Source organism: Musca autumnalis, unplaced genomic scaffold, assembly GCF_047663935.1.
Source record: "Musca autumnalis isolate F117 unplaced genomic scaffold, ASM4766393v1 scaffold_4, whole genome shotgun sequence".
In the NCBI taxonomy this organism is placed as follows: Eukaryota; Metazoa; Arthropoda; class Insecta; order Diptera; family Muscidae; genus Musca; species Musca autumnalis.
Genome location: NW_027411977.1, coordinates 211,844,037 through 211,866,558, shown reverse-complemented (window position 1 = coordinate 211,866,558; position 22,522 = coordinate 211,844,037). Strand labels below are relative to the sequence as shown.

The 22,522-nt window shown below is 30.5% G+C and overlaps 1 protein-coding gene across 4 annotated transcripts in view; it reads left to right on the top strand.

Annotated features, from left to right (window-relative positions):
* Ten-m (teneurin transmembrane protein Ten-m) overlaps positions 1-22,522 on the top strand; it is a 373,522-nt gene that overhangs the window by 2,316 nt on the left and 348,684 nt on the right. The gene's annotated exons all lie outside the window — the stretch shown is intronic.

Sequence of the window (22,522 nt, the reverse complement as noted above, 5' to 3'; positions counted from 1 at the left end):
CACCAACAACATTGGTATTAGTTGCCAAATTGAAATATAAAAATTGTGAGAAATTAATTTGAAATCGAAAAAAAAGTCAGAGGGGGAACCCATTCTTTAAGGAGAGCCCAATACGAAGTATAAAGGAACAGTAAACAGTTTTTGCGATAAAAATAATGAAGGGAAAATTTATTTTCAAATCTGGAAGCAGTGAAAATTTTTTACTATTTTAAAAAAGGATTATTTTGAATCCTTCGAAGGCAGTTTCCTTTTTTACACTTTGCCTCTTAAAAATTTTTGGGAATACAACAAAATATCCAAAAAAGAAATTAAATAAAATGATCAGTACAAGTTTCTGAATCTATAGAGAAGTTTTAGAACCGAAATTAATTGTTATACAAAAACGAACAACACCTTGGACTTGAGAGAAGACACCAACAACGATTTTGAATTCGAATCGTCTTAGAGAAACATTTACCCAATCTTATAGCAATTTCATTGAAGCTGCTCCTGGTTTGCATAACAACGGCCGCACAATTGGAATTCAATTTATTGGATCTGAACATTTTTTACTGCATTTAAAAGGGATTCAAACTAGCTTCGAAAGCAGTTTCCTTTTTACACTTTACGCCTTAGAAATTGTTGGTAATACAACAAAATATCCAAAAAACTTCAAATAAAATTATCTGTACAAGTTCCGTTACAGGACTTGTAGGGGTTTCTGAATCTACAGAGAAGTTTTAGAACCGAAATTAATTGTTATACAAAGATGAACAATGCCTTGGAGTTGAAAGAAGACACCAACAACGAATTTGAATTCGAATTGTCTTAGAGAAACATTTACCCAATCTTATAGCAAATTCATTGAAACTGCTTCTGGTTTCATAACATGCTAGAATTTTTAGCCGTTCCAAAACAGAGGTCAACTAGTCATTCTCCATGTTAATTTGAAGCCATCTAAAATGTGTCGAGGTATTTGTATGGAATGAAAGGTCACCGTTTATGGTTTCCTCTTGAATTCTATATTTGCTAATGATCCGTTCATTATAATTGACGTTGCGGAAAGACCAACACCATTGACTTCGGATTATACATTAAAAATATTTTCAAAAAAAAAAAAAAAAAATGAAAATAGCGAATGGCATTAGGGCAAAAATCGATATTACTTTGATTGATATGCTGCCACATCTCATCAGAAATTGTGTCAAATTACCAAAACTTATAGCAAATTCTATGAAATGACTCCCTGGTTGTATAACATGCTGGCCCTTTTGAATTTAATTCATTGGATCTTTAATTTCACTAGAACGTTTATTTGTTCGAGTAGACATTTTCATTATGAATACTTCAAATTTTGACTCCATCTTAGCCAGTTGGCATTTGCCTAAGTTAATCATTTGTAGAGTTTTAGGGACTGCTTATGAAATACGATTCGAATTCCAATTCGTTTGAACTGTACTACCAAACTCCTGTTATATTGTAAAACATTTTTGTTTGATTAAAAACAAAAATGGAGAAAATATTTGCTCAGAAAATAGAAGTTTGGTAGTGGTTCGAACCAATTTGAATTCGAATCGTCTTATGGAAACATTTATCCAACCTTATAGCAAATTCTATGAAATTACTTCTGGCTGTATAACATGCTGTACATTTGAAATTTAATTCAATTCCATCTTTAATTTCATTAAAATCTTTCCAGAAATAGAGGCCAACTAAACATTTTCATTGTAAATACTTCAAATTTTGTAGCCATCTTGGCCATAATATTTAGCTAATTGGTATTTGCCTTAGTTAAATATTAGAAGAGTCTTAGGACCTGTTTCTGTAATACGATTCGAAGCCCAATTTGTTCGAACTGTACTATCAAACTCCACTGATTGTAGAAGATTTTAGTTTGATTGAAAACAAAAATGAAGGAAATATTTTCCAAAGCACCATAAGTTTGGTAGTAACTCAAACGAATTTGAATTCGAATCGTTTTAGTGAAACAGGCCATTACTTATGTTTAATAGACGTAGGCTGGCTCGGAACTTTGATTTTATATTTTATTGTTTTTTGCGGCAAAGATGGTGCTTCTTCTTCAGTGATAGATAGAGGTGGAATTCACTCAATCATATCATCATGTCATTATTCGCCGATAAATGCAGATTATAGATCTTGGCTGGCGATTGGCTCCAAACCTCGGCACTGTTTTTTAAAAAAAGACGTGAGGAAGCCCACATCTTAGAGCAATTGTCCCTGACTTGCAGTTTAAACTTTTTTATATATGTTTTTCGCAGGAAAGAAAGGTATCTAATTGTGGTACATAGAAACTTTTCGAAGAAAAAAATCAGAACGAACTTAAAAACAACAAAACATAAATTCCCCTTTAAACTACATCAAGAGCTGGCGACATCTTAACGCTCGAAGCCTTTGCCAATTTCTCAATTTTCCGAAATGCAAATTGGGGGAAAAACTTTATTAATTTTCTCGTTTAGAGTTAAGCATGATGATCGGACATTTTTTGCAAGTGAAAAAGGAAAGCCAAGGACTCGAACCCACACAGTCAGCAAATTACGTTACCTGGTTTCGCTGTTGGCTAAGCAGCTCTTCAGACGTATCGACTTTCGAATGGCTTCTCTGTCCTAGAACTTTTCGTTTTTCAAATGATCTTCGCCCTAACAGGCAAAATTTCAAAAAATATTTAAAAAAAACAGGCTGAGCCCACGTCCTTGAAAACACGGCGTGTTAGCATTCAAAGCCAAAACTCATAACTTCAAAGACAGCGCAAAATTCCGTTTGTCATGAAGAAATACATTTCAACGGCCAAATATCCGTTAATGTATAAAAACACATTTGCATTTGATAAAAACGAAAAGTTCTAGGGCAGAGAAGCCATTCGAAAGTCGATACGTCTGAAGAGCTGCTTAGCCAACAGCGAAACCAGGTAATGTAATTTGCTGACTGTATGGGTTCGAGTCTTTGGCTTTGTTTTTTCACTTGCAAAAAAATTCCGCTTAACTCTAAACGAGAAAATTAATAAAAATCATTAAAAATGATCTTCGCCCTAACAGGCAAAATTTCAAAAAATAAAAAAAAAAACTCTATTCGTATATGAGTGTGTAATGAAATTGATTCTAGGGACAGATACTTGAATGACTTAGAAGGACAAAGGCTTCATAAGGCAAGGACAAAGACATCGAAGGCTGTGAGGTATTCCAATATCGAGCTTTACCTTAGGTACTCGTATTATTTTCATCTCTTATAACCATTTATGGCGAAATCCTCGTCACATTGCTTTACAGTTCCTCACTGAAACAATTTTTTTCCCTAAAACACAATGAATTCTATTTAGTTTTGTGTTTTACAAATTATGAAGTTAAAACGATTTCAATATTACTCTGAAAGTGTATTGAGGTCATTTAAAAAATCGCATAGTTTTCCTTCTTGATATAAAGTGTTTAGGTAATGAGAATTATTTGAGAAGTAATTAAAATTTTCGTACATTAAAGTGAATTATTTCTGTGGAGTGGAGAATTGGACCTCTGTTTATTTGCTTACAACATTTTCATTCAAAATGGTTTCTATGTTACTCTAAAACTCTGTTCATCTTTTTAAAAAATCTGTTATACTTTGTCATTTATATATAAAAACTTTGCAGTTAATGAGAATTATCTTTAGTTTTGTGTTTTACAAGTTATCGAGTTGAAACGATTTCAATATTATTCTGAAAGTTTATTGAGCCCATTTGAAAAATCGCGTAGTTTTCCTTCTTGTTATAAAGTGTTTAGTTAATGAGAATTATTTCAGAAGTTATTAAAAAGTGAATTATTTCTGTGGATATGCTTCTGTTTATTTGCTTGCAAAATTTTAATTCAAAATGATTTCTATGTTATTCTAAAACTCTGTTAATATTTTTAAAAAATCTGCTATACATTCTCATTTATATAAAAAATTTGCAGTTAATGAGAATTATAGAAATTTGTCTGCAATGAAGCGAACTATTTCTATAAAGGCAAGACATTTTTTATCCCATGAAATTTGTATTTACTTGGAATATTTATTTTCCAAGCGCAGGTAATATTTTAGGAATTTCCATAAGAGAGTAAAATAATTTTGGATATATTGTAAAGTGTTTGTTGAACATAAATAAACAATTCTCAATCACTTTAGAATAGTTTGACACTGAATTGCATGTGTCCATATCAAAATAAAATTAAAGAGTTCAGGTTTTCACTAGAAAAATCATCATTTCAATAACTGAAAAGTCAATTGATAATTCCCTTCGCCGGGATGAAATCATGATATTGGTAGCGATCAGTAAATTTTGCAGGCTGTCAGTGCGTTTTGTAAACATTACTCTCAAAGGTAATGATGAAGTTAAGCCAATGGGGGAATACTCCAAAAATATATTTCAAATAATATTTTATTCAACTTATTTCAGAGTTATAAAATATCTACCATTCGTTTTTCAATGTATTCTTCCTCTGGATATAACTTGCATATTGAATGAGAATTGCTTCAAACATTATATCAATTTATTTACAATGAAGTGAATTATTTGTGTGGAGGCGAAAGTCTTTTGCAACCAAAAAGAAATTACATGGAAATTCCAATGACATTTCACGACAACTTCTTGGATATTTTTGCTTCCAAGAGCAGGTAATTTTTGCGAAAGCGAAATGCAATGTTTGTTAAACATTAAGAAATAATTCTCAATGACATCAGAAAAACTTTTTTTCATTTATTATTACAACTATAACGATAAAATTTGCTTATCTTTTTAACAAAAAAAGTCAAAATAGTAATATACTGATTTCAATCCGATAAAGTGTCTAAGAATATTTTCTTCTCTTAATGACTTTTTCATATATATTTTGAGAATTTTTTGGGGAGGTTTGGCAATTTGTTTACAATGCAGTGAATTCATTTACAATGAAGTGAATTATTTGTGTGGAGGCGAAAGTCTTTTGCAACCAAGAGAAATTACATGGAAATTCCCATGACATTCCACGACAACTTCTTGGATATTCTTGGCATCCAAGAGCAGGTAATTTTTGCGAAAGCGAAATGCAATGTTTGTTAAACAAAAATGAAATAATTCTCAATGACATTAACACTTTTTTCTTTTATTACCATATCCATAAAATAACGATAAAATTTGCTTATCTTTTTAACAAAAAAATCAAAATCAATCCGATAAAGTGTCTAAGAACATTTTCTTCTTTTAATGACTTCTTCTCATATATATTGAGAATTATTTGAGGAGGTTTGGCAATTTTTTTACAATGCAGTGAATTATTTTATGGAGGCAATAAACAAAAATCACTCGGAAATGCCCACTACATTCATTACACGACAACTTATCGGATATTTTGGCTTTACAAGAGCAGGTAATTTTTGCGAGAGCGAAAGACTGTTTTGTCAAGCCTAAAGCAATAATTCTCAATGACCGTATGAAACAGTTTTTCAATACTGCTAAAGCTAGCTTCTTATCCATAAAATGACTACATCATTTTTTTTATTTTATTGGCAAAAAATAAATAAATTCGAAAAAGCAGTGAACATATTTTAAACCTATAAAATATCGGTCATTATTATTATATTATTTTAACTGACATTCCATGAAAACTTATTAGATACTTTCCTTTTAAGATCAGTTTAAGGTAGTGTCGTTAAACATAAAGAAATAATTCTCAATGAACTCACAAAAAAACTTTTTGATATACTGCTACAACTCCTTGTCCATAACATAGCAATAAAATATTTTAATATTTTAAAAATAAATAAATTCAAAATAGTAGTCATCTGATTTTCAAGCTATAAAATATCGGTCATTATTTAAAAAAATGATTTCTTCTATAAAATTTTTTCTAGGAAGCAGCCTAACAAGATTTTCCACACACACCCATAAATTTTATTATTTTTTATTGCGGGAGTTTTTATTTTTATTATTTATGGGTTTCTTCAATCCAACTCTGGCTCTAAAATCTGGTGTCATTTTTGCTGGGCATAATTCGTTTATTGTGTTGACTTGTTTTCATATTTTTTTCTTCGTCTTCTTCATCTTCTTGGAGAATTACTTTTCGAGGTTTTTAAAAACCTTTTCATTTGGGTATGTCTGTCTTGTAATCTATTTGTCTTACGTGATGTTTTTGGGAGTTTTATGGTTTAAAATTTGTTTTGGTAAGGGGTTTCAATGTTTTTCTTGATCTTGATTTTAATTGTTACGTCATATGTATGTATGTTTTAATCAAAAATAATGATTTATCCAAAAAAATCATTCTCCACACATTCACAAAAATCTCCACAAATTACTGCTCTACATTGTTAACATTGAAAATTGAAGCTAATAATATGACATATAAGTGCTGCTCTTCCACAAAAAAAAAGCAAAATAATAATGAAAATAATTGTTTTTAATTTCAAAACAACAACCGAAAAATGCAGAAAGTGAAACAACGGATGTGGTTTTTTATGCTCATATAATTGTTTGGTGATTTTTTTGGTAATTGTTTCATATTTATTTTTGTTGAGATAACCTTATGCAGCAAGCAGTTGGTCATAGTTTAGTTTGGTTATGAAGGTTTTTGGAGTAAGGAAATCAAATGCAAATAATATTTTATACACAAAAAAAATTTTTTTTAATTAATTATTTGACTTAATCGCGCTAACATGGCCTAAGGAATTTGTATTGAAAAATGAATTCCAGCGAAGTACCTCACACTCAACCACTATGCTACGATCGTTTTGCTGGTGGTTTAGGCCAGCTCATCAGGCATATTTTGAATGTAAATGGCTAGAAGACAAAGGCTGACTTTGATAACTTCTACTTATGCAACCATTTTTACAAATATTTTATTTTTGTGAGTTTATAAAAAAATATTACAATACTTTTATTTTCTATGTAACTTTGGAAATCATTTTCCTAACCATAGAAAAGAATTCAATAGCAGTTTCAAAATATCTTCAAAATTTTGTATATTAAAATAAATATTTATTTTTATTATATTTCATCCATACATAACATTTAGGAATCAATTTACATAACAAACGCAGGATTTTGAGAAATTAAAGAAGAGAATTTAATTCGAAATCAATTTACTTACGGAATTCTGGGTTTTAAGAAATGATGAAACAGAACTCAATAGACGTTTTAGGAATCGATTTGTGGACAGCATAGTGGAGAATTCAATAGAAAATTCATAAATCAGTTTACTTACTAAACTCTAAGCTTTGAGAAATCATGGAAGCGAATTCTATAGAAATTTTAGGAATCAATTTGTGAACAACATTGTAGAAAATTCAATAGATATTTTAGGAATCAATTTACTTACCGAACATGGTTCTTGAGAAATCGTGGAAGAGAATTCAATTGAAATTTAAGCAATCAATTTACTTATCAAACTCAGGACTCTCAGAAATCATAGAAGAGAACTCAATAAAAGTTTTTGGAATCAATTTGTGAAAATCGTAGAAGAGAATTCAATAAAAAATGTGGGAAACAATTTATTTATCAAATTCTAAGCTTTGAGAAATCATAGAACTCTATAGAAGATTAAGGAATCAATTTGTGGAAATCTTAGTAGAGAATTCAACATAAATTTTAGGAATCAATTTACTTACCGAACTCTGGGATTTCAGAAATTGTGGATGAGAATTCAATAGAAATTTAAGCAATCAATTTACTTATCAAACTCAGGAAGTTTTAGGAATCGCTTTGTGCAAATCATAGAAGTGAATTCAATAAAAATTGAAGAATCAATTTCCTTATCAAATTCTAAGCTTTGAGAAATCATTGAACTCCATAGAAGATTAAGGAATCAATTTGTGGAAATCTTAGTAGAGAATTTAACATAAATTTTAGGAATCAATTTACTTAGCGAACTCTGGGATTTCAGAAACCGTAGAAAAGAATTCAATTGAAATTTAAGCAATCAATTTACTTTCAAACTCAGGACTCTTAATAATCATAGAAGAGAACTCATCATAAGATTCAGGAATCGCTTTGTGGAAATCATAACTGTGAATTCAATAGAAATTCTAGGAATCAATTTAGTTACCAAATTCTGAGCTTTAAGATATCAAAGAAGAGAACTCAATAGACGTTTTAGGAATCAATTTACATAACAAACTCTGGATTTGATTGAAGACAATTCTATCGTAAAAGAGAACTTTGTAGAAGCTTTTGGAAATTATAGAAATGAATTCAATAGAAATTTTAGGAATAAATTTACTTACCAAACGCTGTGTTTTGAAAATCATAGAAGAGAAATCATAGGAATCAATTTCTGGAAATCATAGAAAAGAATTCAATGGAAGGTTTGGGAATCAATTTACTAACCGAACTCAGGGCTTTGAGAAATCATAGAAAAGAATTTAATGGAAGTTTCAAAATGTCTTCAATATTTTGTATAGTAGTTTTAGGAATCAATTTACATACCAAACTCTGGGCTTTGAGAAAAGATTGAAGAGAATTCTATCGTAGAAGATAACTTTGTAGAAGCTTTTGGAAATTATGGAAAAGAATTCAATAGAAATTTTAGGAATAAATTTACTTACCAAACGCTGTGTTTTGAAAATCATAGAAGATAAATCATAGGAATCAATTTCTGGAAATCATAGAAAAGAATTCAATAGAAGGTTTGGGAATCAATTTACTAACCGAACTCAGGGCTTTGAGAAATCATAGCAGGGAATTTAATGGAAGTTTCAAGATGTCTTCAATATTTTATATACACAAAATAAATATTTAAAGAAGTGAATTTAATAGAAGTTTTGAGAATCAATTTGTGGAAATCGTACAAGAGAATTCAATAGAAGTTTTTAGAATCAATTTGCTCGCCAGACTCTGGCCTTTGACAAATCATAGAAGACAACTCAACAGAAGTTTCAAAATGTCTTCAATATTTTATATACACTAAATAAATATTTAGAGAAGTGGATTCAATAGAAATTTTGAGAATCAATTTGTGGAAATCATGGAAGAGAATTCAATAGAAGTTTTTGGAATCAATTTGTTCGCCAGACTCTGGGCATTGAGAAATTATAGAAGAAAACTCAACAGAAGTTTTAAAATTTCTTCAATATTTTATATACACAAAATAAATATTTATAGAAGTGAATTTAATAGAAATTTTGAGAATCAATTTGTGGCAATCATAGAAGAGAATTCAATAGAAGTTTTTGAAATCAATTTGTTCGCCAAACTCGGGGTTTTGAGAAATCATAGAAGAAAACTCAACAGAAGTTTTAAAATTTCTTCAATATTTTATATACACAAAATAAATATTTAGAGAAGTGAATTTAATAGAAGTTTTGAGAAACAATTTGTGGAAAACATAGAAGAGAATTCAATAGAAGTTTTTGGAATCAATTTGCTCGCCAGACTCTGTGCTTTGGGAAATCATAGAAGGGAAGTTAATAGAAGTTTCAAAATATCTTCAATATTTTATTTTCACAAAATAAATATTTAGAGAAGTAAATTAGATATTAGTTTTGAGAATCAATTTGTGGAAATCATAGAAGAGAATTCAATAGAAGGTTTGGGATTCAATTTACTTACCAAGCTCTGGGCTTTGCGAAATCATAGATGGGAATTTAATAGAAGTTTCAAAATGTCTTTAATATTTTATATACCCGAAATAAATATTTAGAGAAGTGGATTCAATAGAAATTTTGAGAATCAATTTGTGGAAATCATAGAAGAGAATTCAATAGAAGTTTTTGGAATCAATTTGCTCGCCAAACTCTGGGTTTTCAGAAATCATAGAAGACAACTCAACAGAAGTTTTAAAATTTTTTCAATATTTTATATACACAAAATAAATATTTAGAGAAGTGAATTTATTAGAAGTTTTGAGAATCAATTTGTGCAAATCATAGAAGAGAATTCAATAGAAGTTTTTGGAATCGATTTGCTCGCCAGACTCTGGGCTTTGCGAAGTCATAGAAGGGAATTCAATAGAAGTTTCAAAATGTCTTCAATATTTTATATACACATAATAAATATTTAGAGAAGTGAATTTAATTAGACGTTTTGAAAATCAATTTGTGGAAATCACAGAAGAGAATTCAATAGAAGTTTTTGGAATCAATTTGCTCGCCAAACTCTGGGTTTTCAGAAATCATAGAAGACAACTCAACAGAAGTTCTAAAATTTCATCAATATTTTATATACACAAAATAAATATTTAGAGAAGTGAATTTCATAGAAGTTTTATGAATCAATTTTGTGGAAATCACAGAAGAGAAATCAATAGAAGTTTTTGGAATCAATTTGCTCGCCAGACTCTGGGCTTTGCGAAATCTGTGTTTTGAAAAGCATAGAAGAGAAATGATAGGAATCAATTTCTGGAAATCATAGAAGAGAATTCAATAGAAGGTTTGGGAATCAATTTACTTACCGAACTCAGGGCTTTGAGAAATCTTGGAAGGGAATTTAATAGAAGTTTTAAGATGTCTTTAATATTTTATATACACTAAATAAATATTTAGAGAAGTGAATTTAATAGAAGTTTTGAGAATCAATTTGTGGAAATCGAAGAAGAGAATTCAATAGAAGAAGTTTTTGGATTCAATTTGCTGGCCAGCCTCGCGAAGTCGTAGATGGGAATTCAACAGAAGTTTTAAAATTTCTTCAATATTTTATATACAAAAAACAAGTATTTAGAGAATATTTAATAGAAGTTTTGAGAATAAATTTGCGGAAATCATAGAAGAGAATTCAATAGAAGTTTTTGGATTCAATTTGCTGGCCAGCCTCGCAAAATCATAGATGGGAATTTAATAGAGGTTTCAAAATGTCTTCAATATTTTATTTTCAAAAAATAAATATTTATTTTTATAAGTGATTTCAATTGTTTTTTTTTTTCTTCAATATTTCCCAATTAACCCTTCCGCTTCCATAACAACCCTACAGTCATAATCACCTCTTGTGATTTATGTTTATTTTTGTGATCAGGATTATTTAAGGATTTTGAAACAATTGTTTTCCATCCCAAAACTCTCTTTGTGTCTTTCATACATTTTGCCTCTACTCGGCTTCTCAATGACATTATTGATGACATATCAGCTGGGCAAAGTAAATGAGGCATACAAAAAAGGAGAGGAAGAGGATTGAAGCGAATAATAAATCCCCTTTTCTTGTTTTTCTTGTTGCTCAAAAAGATATTGTAAACAAGAAAATATTTTAAATCCCTTTTTGGGAAAAAACAAAAGGATCAAAATGCAAAATGATGAATGAGTAGAGATGAGAGAAGGCCCTACTAACCAGGAGATCATCTCCTTTGTCTTTGATGTAAACACACAGAAGTATTTTAGGGAATGGATTCAAGTGACTATTCCCTAAAGAGTCAGCTACTTAGTATTGTGTGTTTGTTTTCGGTCTTTTATGATCCCCGACATGCTTGAACTATTTAAAATTATAACAATTTAACACACAAAACAAATTTTTTTGCTTAAGCAACAGGGGTTAGTTGAGCTACAAAGGCATCTTGTATTTATTTGTTGTAAAATTTTAGCGTGTAAATGTCATGTAATTTCTGGTAACAAGAATTTTTGTTGTTGTCATAATTTCCTGCTTTAGAAGATTTTTTTCCCACAACTTCCCTTTAGTTTTTTTCTTTTCTTGTTACCCATACTTATTTCTCAGATTTGTAACTTTGTCATATTTCCCTTTATTTATTTCTTTTTTTTTTGTCGTTTCAAATATTTGACATTTGAATATCCTGCAAACTGTCAAAAAATGTTCATAAGTAGCAGAGTACTTATTATGTGATTTTTCTTTTTTCGTATTGGTTTTTTAGGCGAAATTCTTTGCCTTTCATGTCAATATTTAAACAGAAATTCAGATTCAAAGATTTCGGGTGATCCTTTTTTTGGCAGTTTTTTCTTTCTTCTTGATTTTCTCGAACTACTTTATTTTGTGATTTACATAATGACAGTTTTTTCGTTTTTCATCTTCCTCATCATCATCATGCAGTCATATTATTTTCTTTTTTTTCTTGCTACTATTTGTTATTTGCGTAGTTTAGCTTCTTCTTCTTTTCCTTACAAATCAAATCTTTTTGCCATTCCTCCAAAAAAAAAATACTTTTTCTTATGTAAAATCAAATTTTTGCATATTTTACTCCCTTTTCCACCATCTGTACACCAACGCCAAAAAAATCTTCTGGTGTTAGCATATTTTTTGACAGCTGTCAGTAAGTAATAACTTTTGCTGCTGCTGATGTTAGCCTAAGAAAGGAAGGCAAGGCATAGCTTTTTTTACCAAGGAGTTGGTGACAAAATGGTTGGAGGATTTTTTTTATTAGGAATTTTAGTTTTGGGATTTTTCTTAATATTTGCCATTGACATTTTTGTTTAACAAATAATTATATTTTGTTTTGAATTTTTCCCTTTAAGAAGAAAATTGGAAAACAGTGGGAAAACTAAAACATGAAATGGTTTATTTATTTATTTTATTTTATAAACATGAAAAAAGTAGGTATTGGCCACTTTCAATGCCCCCACCATTTCTTTTAACAAAAACATAATTTTAAATCCCAATTTTTTTGTGGGCCATTTTATAAAAACATTTTCACCCATTTGTTGTTTAAATTATGAATATAAATCTATTTTTGTTTAACACATCCGTTTCCGCTTTGAATGGTCCACAACAAAATTTATTTTCATATTTTATGGCTCTCTATAGAGTTGAAAACCGAAAGGAGGAAAAACAACAACAAAAAACAGAGATGAAATTTAAACATTTTCAAATAATTTATAACAAAACAAATAAAGTGTGGAGAAAAATTGCCATGTATTTTTTTGCAAAAACAAAAAAAAAAGAATAAAACAACAAATCTTTTGGCACTTTTCTAAATTTTGAAAATCAAAACAAAATGTTTAAAAAATTAACAACAATCTATCGGCTAATCACTTACGAAGACAGACTAATTTTTGCATGCGGAGCAAGTGATGATTTTTTAATAAACAAATTAAGAGGGTAGCCAGAGCAGCTATGAGCTCACCAAGCTTCTTGTGGTTCTGTGGCCAATAATGATGGGTAATTGCGAAAAACAGTTTTCCATATATACATATTCCAAACAGTGAACTTTTGTTTTTCCATAACCCGCACGTGCTCTCGCTCTTCTTTTGACCACAAAATTGTTTATAATTTCAAATGAATATTCATTTTCACAAATTTGAATTTGTTTATATTTTTTTTTTCTTTTTGATATTAGTAGCCGAAGTAGCAATCCATTCTAGCATAAACAATGAAAATGATTTCATCAATTGCAAACAAATGGACAAGGTCATAGATGTTCATTTATGTGTGTTACAAAAAATGTTGGGGGGATGTGGGAACACAAGCATTAAAAACCACTTCCAGCAGCACCATCACCTAACATCCATATGAAGTGATTTTTTGTTTATAGTTTTAAAACAACGAGTTTCCCCTCCATGTATTTTTCCAAATGTTTTTGTGAGGTGGGACCTGTTCGTGATCTCTTTCCTCGTTCCTTCCCTTGGAAAATCGTATCATTCCTTTGTGTTTAAATGGTCCCTCGATGTGGCTGTAAGAAAAAACACTTCGGGCAAAGTACAAGCACTTTGCGCCTGTTAATTATAAACATTTAGTTTTGTTGGTTTCTTTTTTGTTTAAATAGTCCATTTTTTTTTTTGTTAGAAGAGAGGGGAAACGGGCCTAAAGATCCCAATGTGTTGCGAAAAATTATTGTGGCGGTGATTCATCTTTTTCGCTGTTTTGAAAACGTCGCTCGCAGCATGTGCGGATTTCCAAAGGCAATGTAAAAAAATATGAAAAATATTTTCCAAATTTAAAAAAAAAATTAAAATGAAAATAATTTATGGCTTTTAAATTCCAAAAACAAACACAAAATTGCAACAACAATAAAAAAACTTAATAATAAGAACTATAATAGGTGGGGACGAAAAGTTCTTAATTAATGAAAATAAGTAAGTAAAAATAAGTAAAAACTACGTAAAAAAGAACTAAAAAGTATTTAATTTAATTTAAATAATTTTAAATGATCTAAAATCAATATAAAACAATTTATTAAAACTACACAATTTACAATAGCATCTGGAGAATACAGTCTCTCCTGATGATATTTCCTCAAATGTGCGATGATTTTCCTACATTGAACTCCAGTTTTCAAATAAACGAGATTCCTACTGTCCCCATTTACAATTGCGAAATCTACTATTTCGTTCACCAAAATTTGCGACAAAACGGCAAGAATCCCTAATTCCCACTTTGGGCTCTAGTTTTCAACCAAACGAGATTCCTACTGTCCCCATTTACTAATTGCCATATTTACTTTTTCCAAAAAAAAAAGAACAACAATCCTGATTTTTCCACTTTGGGCTCTAGTTTAGACGAGATTCCTACTGTCCATATCTACTTTCTTTTTCCAAAACTTAATTTTGCTACAAAACGACAAAAATCGATAAAAAAAAATTACGATTTCCACACATTGGGTTTTAATTTTCAAAATCGAGATTCCTACTGTCCCTATCTAGTATTTCCAACACTGAATTTTGCGAATACACATAAACAACAACAACTACCAATTGATGATGATTTTCCCACTTTGCTCCGACGTTTTCAACCAAACGAGATTCCTACTGTCCCCATCTACCAATTGCCAAATTTAGTTTTTCCAAAAAAAAAAACACCAATCCTGAAATGCCGATTTTTTTCCACTTTGGGCTCTAGTTTTCAAATAGACGAGATTCCTACTGTACCTATCTACGTTCTTTTTCCAGCACTTAACTTTGCTCCAAAACGACAACAATCGGCGAAAATGACGATTTTCCCACATTGGGTTTTAGTTTTCAAAAACGAGATTCCTACTGTCCCTGTCTACTATTTCCAACCCATTGATGATGATTTTCCACTTTGGACACTAGTTTTCAACCAAACGAGATTCCTACTGTCCCCATCTACTAATTGCCAAATTTACTTTTTCCAAAAAAAGAACAACAAACCTGAAATGCAGATTTTTCCACTTTGGGCTCTAGTTTTCAAATAAACGAGATTCCTACTGTCCCTATTTACTTTCTATTTCCAACACTTAATTTTGCTACAAAACGACAAAAATTGATAAAAAAAAAATACGAATTTCCCACATTCGGTTTTAGTTTTCATAAACGAGATTCCTACTGTTCCTGTCCACTATTTCCAACATCAAATTTTTCGAATTTACGCAAACAACAACAACTACGCATTGATGATGATTTTCACACTTTTGACTCTAGTTTTCAATTAAACGAGATTCCTACTGTCCCCATCTACCAATTGCCAAATTTACATGACGATTTTTTCACTTTGGTCTGTCGTTTTCAACCTAACGAGATTCCTACTGTCCCCATCTACTAATTGCCAAATTTATTTTTTCCAACAAAAAAAAAACAGTCCTGAATGCGGATTTTTCCACTTTGGACTCTAGTTTTCAAATAGACGAGATTCCTACTGTCCCTATTTACTTTCTATTTCCAACACTTAATTTTGCTACAAAGCGGCAACAATCGCCAAAAATGATGATTTTCCCACATTGGGTTTTAGTTTTCAAAAACTTGATTCCTACTGTCCCTGTCTACTATTTCCAACTCTAAATCTTGCGAATTTACACAAAAAACAACCACCCATTGATGATGATTTTCCCACTTTGGTCCGACGTTTTCAACCAAACGAGATTCCTACTGTCCCCATATACTCATAACAAATAGTAGATGGGGACAGTAGGAATCTCGTAAATTTACAAAATGGGATCCAATAGCTATTAAACTACGTACGGCAAATCTCTGATGGCCAGGACACATTTATTTGTTGAATTTTTCAAGCAGCTAACCCCCTACTTCCGATTTTGAAGCAAGTATTTACACTTCGAAAGCTAGAGGAGGAAGGAAATCCTGACCTAAGGAACTTCTTGGCTACCCAACCCTAGACCCGTATGCCCCAATTAGGCACATACATATCTTAAAAAACGATTCCATTAAAAAAAAATACGAAAATACTTTCCCCATCTACTAACGTCAAATAGTATATAGGGACAGTAGGAATTTCGTTAATTTGCAAACTTGAGTCCACGGACTTTTGAAATACACAAGCTCAGCGGTTTCTTCTTGCCTCTCCAATTGTTGCAAGATCTGACCTTGGGGTTCGCGAGTTAGTAGATAGGGACAGTAGGAATCTCGTTAACTTAAAAACATGAGATCAATGGCTATGATAGTAGATAGGGACAGTAGGAATCTCGTTAATTTAAAAACCTGAGTGCAATGACTATGATAGTAAATAGGGACAGTAGGAATCTCGTTAACTTAAAAACCTGAGTGCAATGGCTATGAAAATAAACAAATAAAAAAATAATAAAGAATATGGACATGGATTGTTATATATTTATATAAAAACTCAATCTAACCCCTCCCACCTTCCTCTCACAAAAACAATCTCACACAAATTTCATTCACCTGGAAAATTAAAACAGATTACAACAAAACATTATAACTTCTGGCCTTATAATTAACCATGTACGGACTCCACTTAATAAATGACAGACGCTGCTCAGGTAGGAAGGAAGGCGAGTCAACAAAAAATCTGAATGCTAAAATGCCTAAATGCATGGCATACACACGCGTCAACACAAATATGCATATTAATAGATTAGTTCCGACATGGTCGAGGAAAAAAATCAACGAAAAAAACTCGTTAAATAAAAACAACAAAACCACAGATCACATAAGTTTACAACAACAATAACTTAGATGGGATTAAAATTTAAGCAAAAGTGAAAAAAACCACCAACACAAATTACCATGGAACTATGAAATAGAGCCTTCGGGGTCTTTTTACAAATTTAACCATCCACATCAGTTAAAGTTGATGGGCGAGCGAGCAAAGCGAGAGCGAGACAGACAAAATGCCAAAGGATATTTTACATGGAAATGTACATATGTGCGTGTGTGTTTCTGGTCATCCTTTTGTGGAGCAAAAAAAAAAAAAAAATAATATATAATTAAAACGCTTATGGTGTTTAAAGTTAAACAATTTAAATAATCTACTTTTTGTGAGGTGTAAAAATAAATACAGCAAAATCGCCAAGGATAATATTATTATTAAAGTCAGGTTTAATTTTTGCTTTTGTTTTGAAATAAAACAATAGTATTGAGGAAAGGATTTAAATGCATAGCCAAGTGATTAAAATGTGTGTATTGATATTCCTAAGGCAGGTGTGTAGGCATGTGTATGCATTTATGTGTGTGTGTCTTTTTTTAATATTATTATACAAAGGATCTTTCCCAGACAACATCCCCTAAGGGATTAGGACAGTCGAAGAATTTGAATGGTTATTATTTTCATTATTATTGTTGATAAAGGAAAGGTTTAAAGGGAACGAGAGGGAGACGGAAAAAGATATGTTGTTATCATGTTGAAATCATTTTTAATTTTATGTGAACATACCAAAATAAACCTTCTTTAAATCTTGTCTAACCATATTTTCCATCAAAACAGAGGGGAAATTATGGTTAGACAAGATTTAAAGAAGGTTTATTTTGGTATGTTCACATAGAATTAAAAATGATTTCAAATTTTCTAAAATTTAAAGCAGAGATACTTTGAAAATTAATATGAGGGATGTAAAGTAACAACATTTAAAAAAAACACGAAATTTCCAATTTGTAAAAATATTTTATTTTATTTATGTGAAACGAACAAAAATTATGTTAACAAATCACTTGGATATATTTTTTTAAATTTTTTTTTTTAATTTCCAATAAAGGAATAGTAGTTGCAGACAGTAGGAATCTCGTTAATTGATAAAGACATAACCCAAAATGAAAATCGCCCATTTTGGGTTGTGTATTTGCCAATTCACGAGATTCCTACTGTCTCCAACTACTATCCCTTCATGGGAAATTAAAAAAATCAAAAAAATATCTTTGCGATTTATTAACCTAATTTTTGTTCATTTCACTGTTCAATCAACTTTTTCGCCATTTCCTTGCTAATTTTTTCCGAGGCCTTTGTATTGGCTATTGATGTCGCTAGAGAGTAGATGATGACAGTAGGAATCTCGTCGTTAAGTGTCGTACAGGAGTCCTGTAACTATTAAAAATCCCTAATTGAAAGTAGGCATGGCTATTTTCATCAATCTCAACAGTTTCGCATTGCCCCGCTAATAATTCCAAGACCTTTGCCGTGGCTGGGGTTATCTCAGATAGTTTGTAGGGACAGTAGGAATATCGAAATTAACAAAATTGTAAAAATATTTTGTTTGGGATATGAAATTAAGAAAAATGAGGTTAATAATAAATCAGCTGCATTTTTCTAAGTATATAGGGACAGTAGGAATCTCGAAAATTACAAATTGTAAAAATATTTTGTTTGGGATATGAAATGAGAAAGAAATTAATTTAATAAATCAGATGAAATTTTTAAGTAGATAGGGACAGTAGGAATCTCGTTATGTGACAAACCGAAGGGATATGAAATGAACAAACATTAGTTTAATAATAAATCAGATGGATTTTTTTCTGAGTATATAGGGACAGTAGGAATCTCTAAAACTACAAATTGTAAAAGTATTTTGTATATGAAATTAATAACAAATTAATTTAATAAATCAGATGGAATTTTTAAGTAGATAGGTACAGTAGGAATCTCGTTAAGTGGCAAACCAACACCAAACAACTAGTAAAATAAATTAAAGTGAAAATGAATTGGACACACACCCAAATATATTTAAATATAAGAAATTGCCAGACCATATTTTGAATAGAATTTGCAACAAGTTTAGACAGGGTAATTTGGTATTTGAAATTTAACAAAAAATTGAAAAATAATCAAAATCGACAAATTTTAATGATATTTTATTTGGTATAAGAAAAGAACAAACATTGAGGACCATTAAAAATTTCAATTCGAATTCTTTTTATCAATTATTTCAAAATTTCCCTTGAATTGTGTGGTTTTTGTGAAAATCAATTTTTATGGGCGAGTTTTATATAAAAATGAATTATTTTTTTAATTTTGAACAAATATTTCACAATTTTCCTTAAAGGGAAATTTTTGTTTATGAGAATTTTTCAACATTTCCTTTTAGGATTTTTTTAGAAATTTTAGGCAAATTTAGTTTTCAGTGAAAATCAACGTTTTAGGTAGAGTTTTATATAAACATAAAAGAATTTTAAATTTTAGGCAATTATTTCAAAATTTCCCATGAGGGGAAATTTTTGTTTAAAAGAGTTTTTCAAAATTTCGTTCAGTTTTGGATAAAGAAAGAAAACCTGAATCATTTAGGGCCAAAAAATAAAAATTTCCCTTTTGGGAAATTTTTAGGAAAATTTTGTTTTTTAGTGAAAATCAATTTTTTCGAACTGGTTTTATGCAAATATAAAGAAATATTTTAATTTGGGAATTTTTTCTAAATTTCCCTTGGAGTGAATTTTTTCTTCACGGGAATTTTTCAAATTGTCTTGCATTTTTGGATTTAGCATTGAATCATTTGGGACATCAAAAAAAAAAACAAAAATTTACCTTTACGGAAATTTTTAGGGAAATTTTGGATTTCATTGAAATTTAAAATTTTTGATGGAGTTTTGCTCAAAAATAAAGACGTTTTCCATTTTGGGCAAGTATTTCAACATTTCCTTTGAGGAGACATTTTGTTATCCGAATTTTTCAAATTTTTCTTAGATTTTTGGGTTCAAAAAAAAATAAAATTTTCCTTTTTGGGAAAGTTTCTTTTTCAGTGAAAATAAACGTTTTTAATGGAGTTTTGGCCAAATATAGAGAAATTTTCAAATTTAGGGAAATTTTTGTAAAGAAATTTTAAATTTTTGACAATTATTTCCAAATTTCCCTTGCAGGCAAATTTTTCTTTAAGAGAATTTTTCAAAATTTCTTGATGTTTTAGAGTTTTTTGAAGAAAACTAAATCGTTTGGAACTAAAAAATAAAAATTTCCCTTTTGAGAAAATTTCAGGGAAATTTGGTTTTTATTGGAAATCAACCACTTCGAAGGAATTTTATACAAATATAGAGAAGCCTTCAATTTTGGAATACGTTGGTAAAGGAATTTTCTTTTTTGAAATTATTTCCAAATTTTCCATGCAGGGAAATTTTTCTTTAAGGGAATTTTTCAAAATTTCTTGCAGTTTTAGAGTTAGTGAGGAAAACTAAATCGTTTGGAACTAAAAAATAAAAATTTCCCTTTTGGGATATTTTTAGGGAAATTTAGTTTCTTATTAGAAATTAACTTCTGCGAAGGAATTTTATACAAATATAGAGAAGCCCTCAATTTTGGAATATGTTTGTAAAGGAATTTTCTTTTTTGACAATTATTTCCAAATTTCCCATGCAGGGAAATTTTTCTTTAAGAGAATTTTTCAAAATTTCTTGCAGTTTTAGAGTTAGTGAGGAAAACTAAATCATTTGGAACAAGAAAATAAAAATTTCCCTTTTGGGAAATTTTTAGGGAAATTTCGTTTTTTACTGGATATCAACTTCTTCGAAGGAATTTTATACAAATATAAAGGAATTTATAGTTTTGGGTGATTTTTTCAAATTTTCCCTAGAAGGGAAATTTTTGCTTATGAGATTTTTTTTCAAAATATTGAAAAAAAAATATTACAGTTTGGTGCAAAAACATAAATTTCACTTCGAGGGAACAGTTTGTTCCTGGGAATTTTTCAAAATTTTTTTTGTGGCATTTTTGGCTTCGGAAGGGGGGGACAATTTTTTTTTTGTTTTCAAGGAAAATAAAATTTTTCCATTGATTTTATACCAAAGAGTTCAAAAAACTCAATTTTGAATAGAAATAAATTTTTCTTGACCATTTTTTCTTTGAATTTGGGTTTCTGAAGTTTTGATTTTTTTGTAATAAAATATCCCTTTTTTCGAAATCCTTCATCTGTTCTTATGAATTCCCTTGAAATCGTAAATCTCCCCCTCGACACATCTGTGTGAGGTTTATTTTTTCTCTTCGGCCCTCATCCTATATTCCTCTTCTCAAGGCTTTACATCTTCAAAGAAGCTGTAGCAAAAAAAGCAAATCCACTCAAATTCATCAAAGAACAAAAAAAAAAGGAATTCATCAAAACCTCGAACATGATTGGTATGCTGCTGCTGCATAACAAAATGGCAATAAAGAAACAACAACTGGCGCTTACAACATGCTGTTAGCTGGCTGGCTGTTCCACATGTTGTAATTTAATACAAATTTCTTTTCGTTTGCCATAAAACAGCTACACCAAAAAAACAATTGAAATTTAGCATAGTGGCCAGACAAAGGACCTGGGCAATAACAATATGGAAAAAAATCGCACATTTCTTGTATTGTTTTTTCCATAAAAATAGCCTTAATTTTTAAGGGTTTTAAATTACCTACCAACATCACACCAACACCACCATCATCATGGACGACATTGCCAGTCCAGACGCTAAGGACGACAAACAATAGCTCACACTCTCTGCTGATTGCTGATTGATAGGCATTAAATTACCAAACTAACACCTTTGTGTGAGTTTCGTCGGCTCGAAATGTCAGCCATGTGACGACACACCAGGGAAAAGGGCCTTCGCAAATTGATGTGATGGATTTTGAAAAAGATTCCAAAAAAACACGTTACAACAAGGTGTTAGAAGTAAAAACGAGGCCTTTAATTAAAGCATTTCTCCCAAAACACAGTTACCTCTCTTCTCTCTCTCCCCTTTCGATCTCTCTCCCTTGGGGGAATTCTATAACAAAATCCAACAAAACCCATATTGTAGACATATCATATAACTCTTCATGTCTGATAACGCATTTGTTCGTTCATTCGTTCATATGTGGTGGACACAATAGTTAAAAAAAATAAGAAGAACAAGAAGAAATAACCGGCCCACCAGCTCCAATAAATGTTTGTTATGAAGTCTGGCCGTTTATTCCAGTGTGTCTGCATTTAGATTAACAAAAGAATACCACCCTGATGTTTTAATGAAAGAGTACCCAAAAACATCCTTTTTTTCTCTGGGTGTGTGTTAGTGTGTGTTTGTGTGACGTCTATCTAGCAAATGACAACAATGACTGGCTGGTTGGTTGGTTGTATGAACGGTTGGTTGTTTTGGAGGAGTCTTTAAAAAAATGAACAAAAATTTTTCTATTCAAAAAATCACCAGCAAAAGGCAAGCAAAAGGTTTTTTTGAAATAGTTACAAGTGTGTGTATGTGTGGCTATGTGTGAGTGAGGGAATTGTATTCAGAGGACTCACAATACATGCTTTCGGAAACCCATCAAAAGTAATCAGAGATTTTTGGGGGGTTTAAACATCATCAAAATACAGGTACACGATGTTGAATACTTGTTTGGATTTTTGTTATTTAATTTTTGTTGTTGTATGGATGCTGTTATTGTTGTTGTTGCTATTTGTGTATCATGTTTTTTCTATATTCTCAAATAAAAATCTAAGGTCAACAGACGGAGTTTTTCTACATTTCATTCAAAATAATAATAACTTTTATCGGGCTGGAGAGATCAAGGAAAAGTCTATCTCCCTCCATGTTTTTTCTTCCCTTT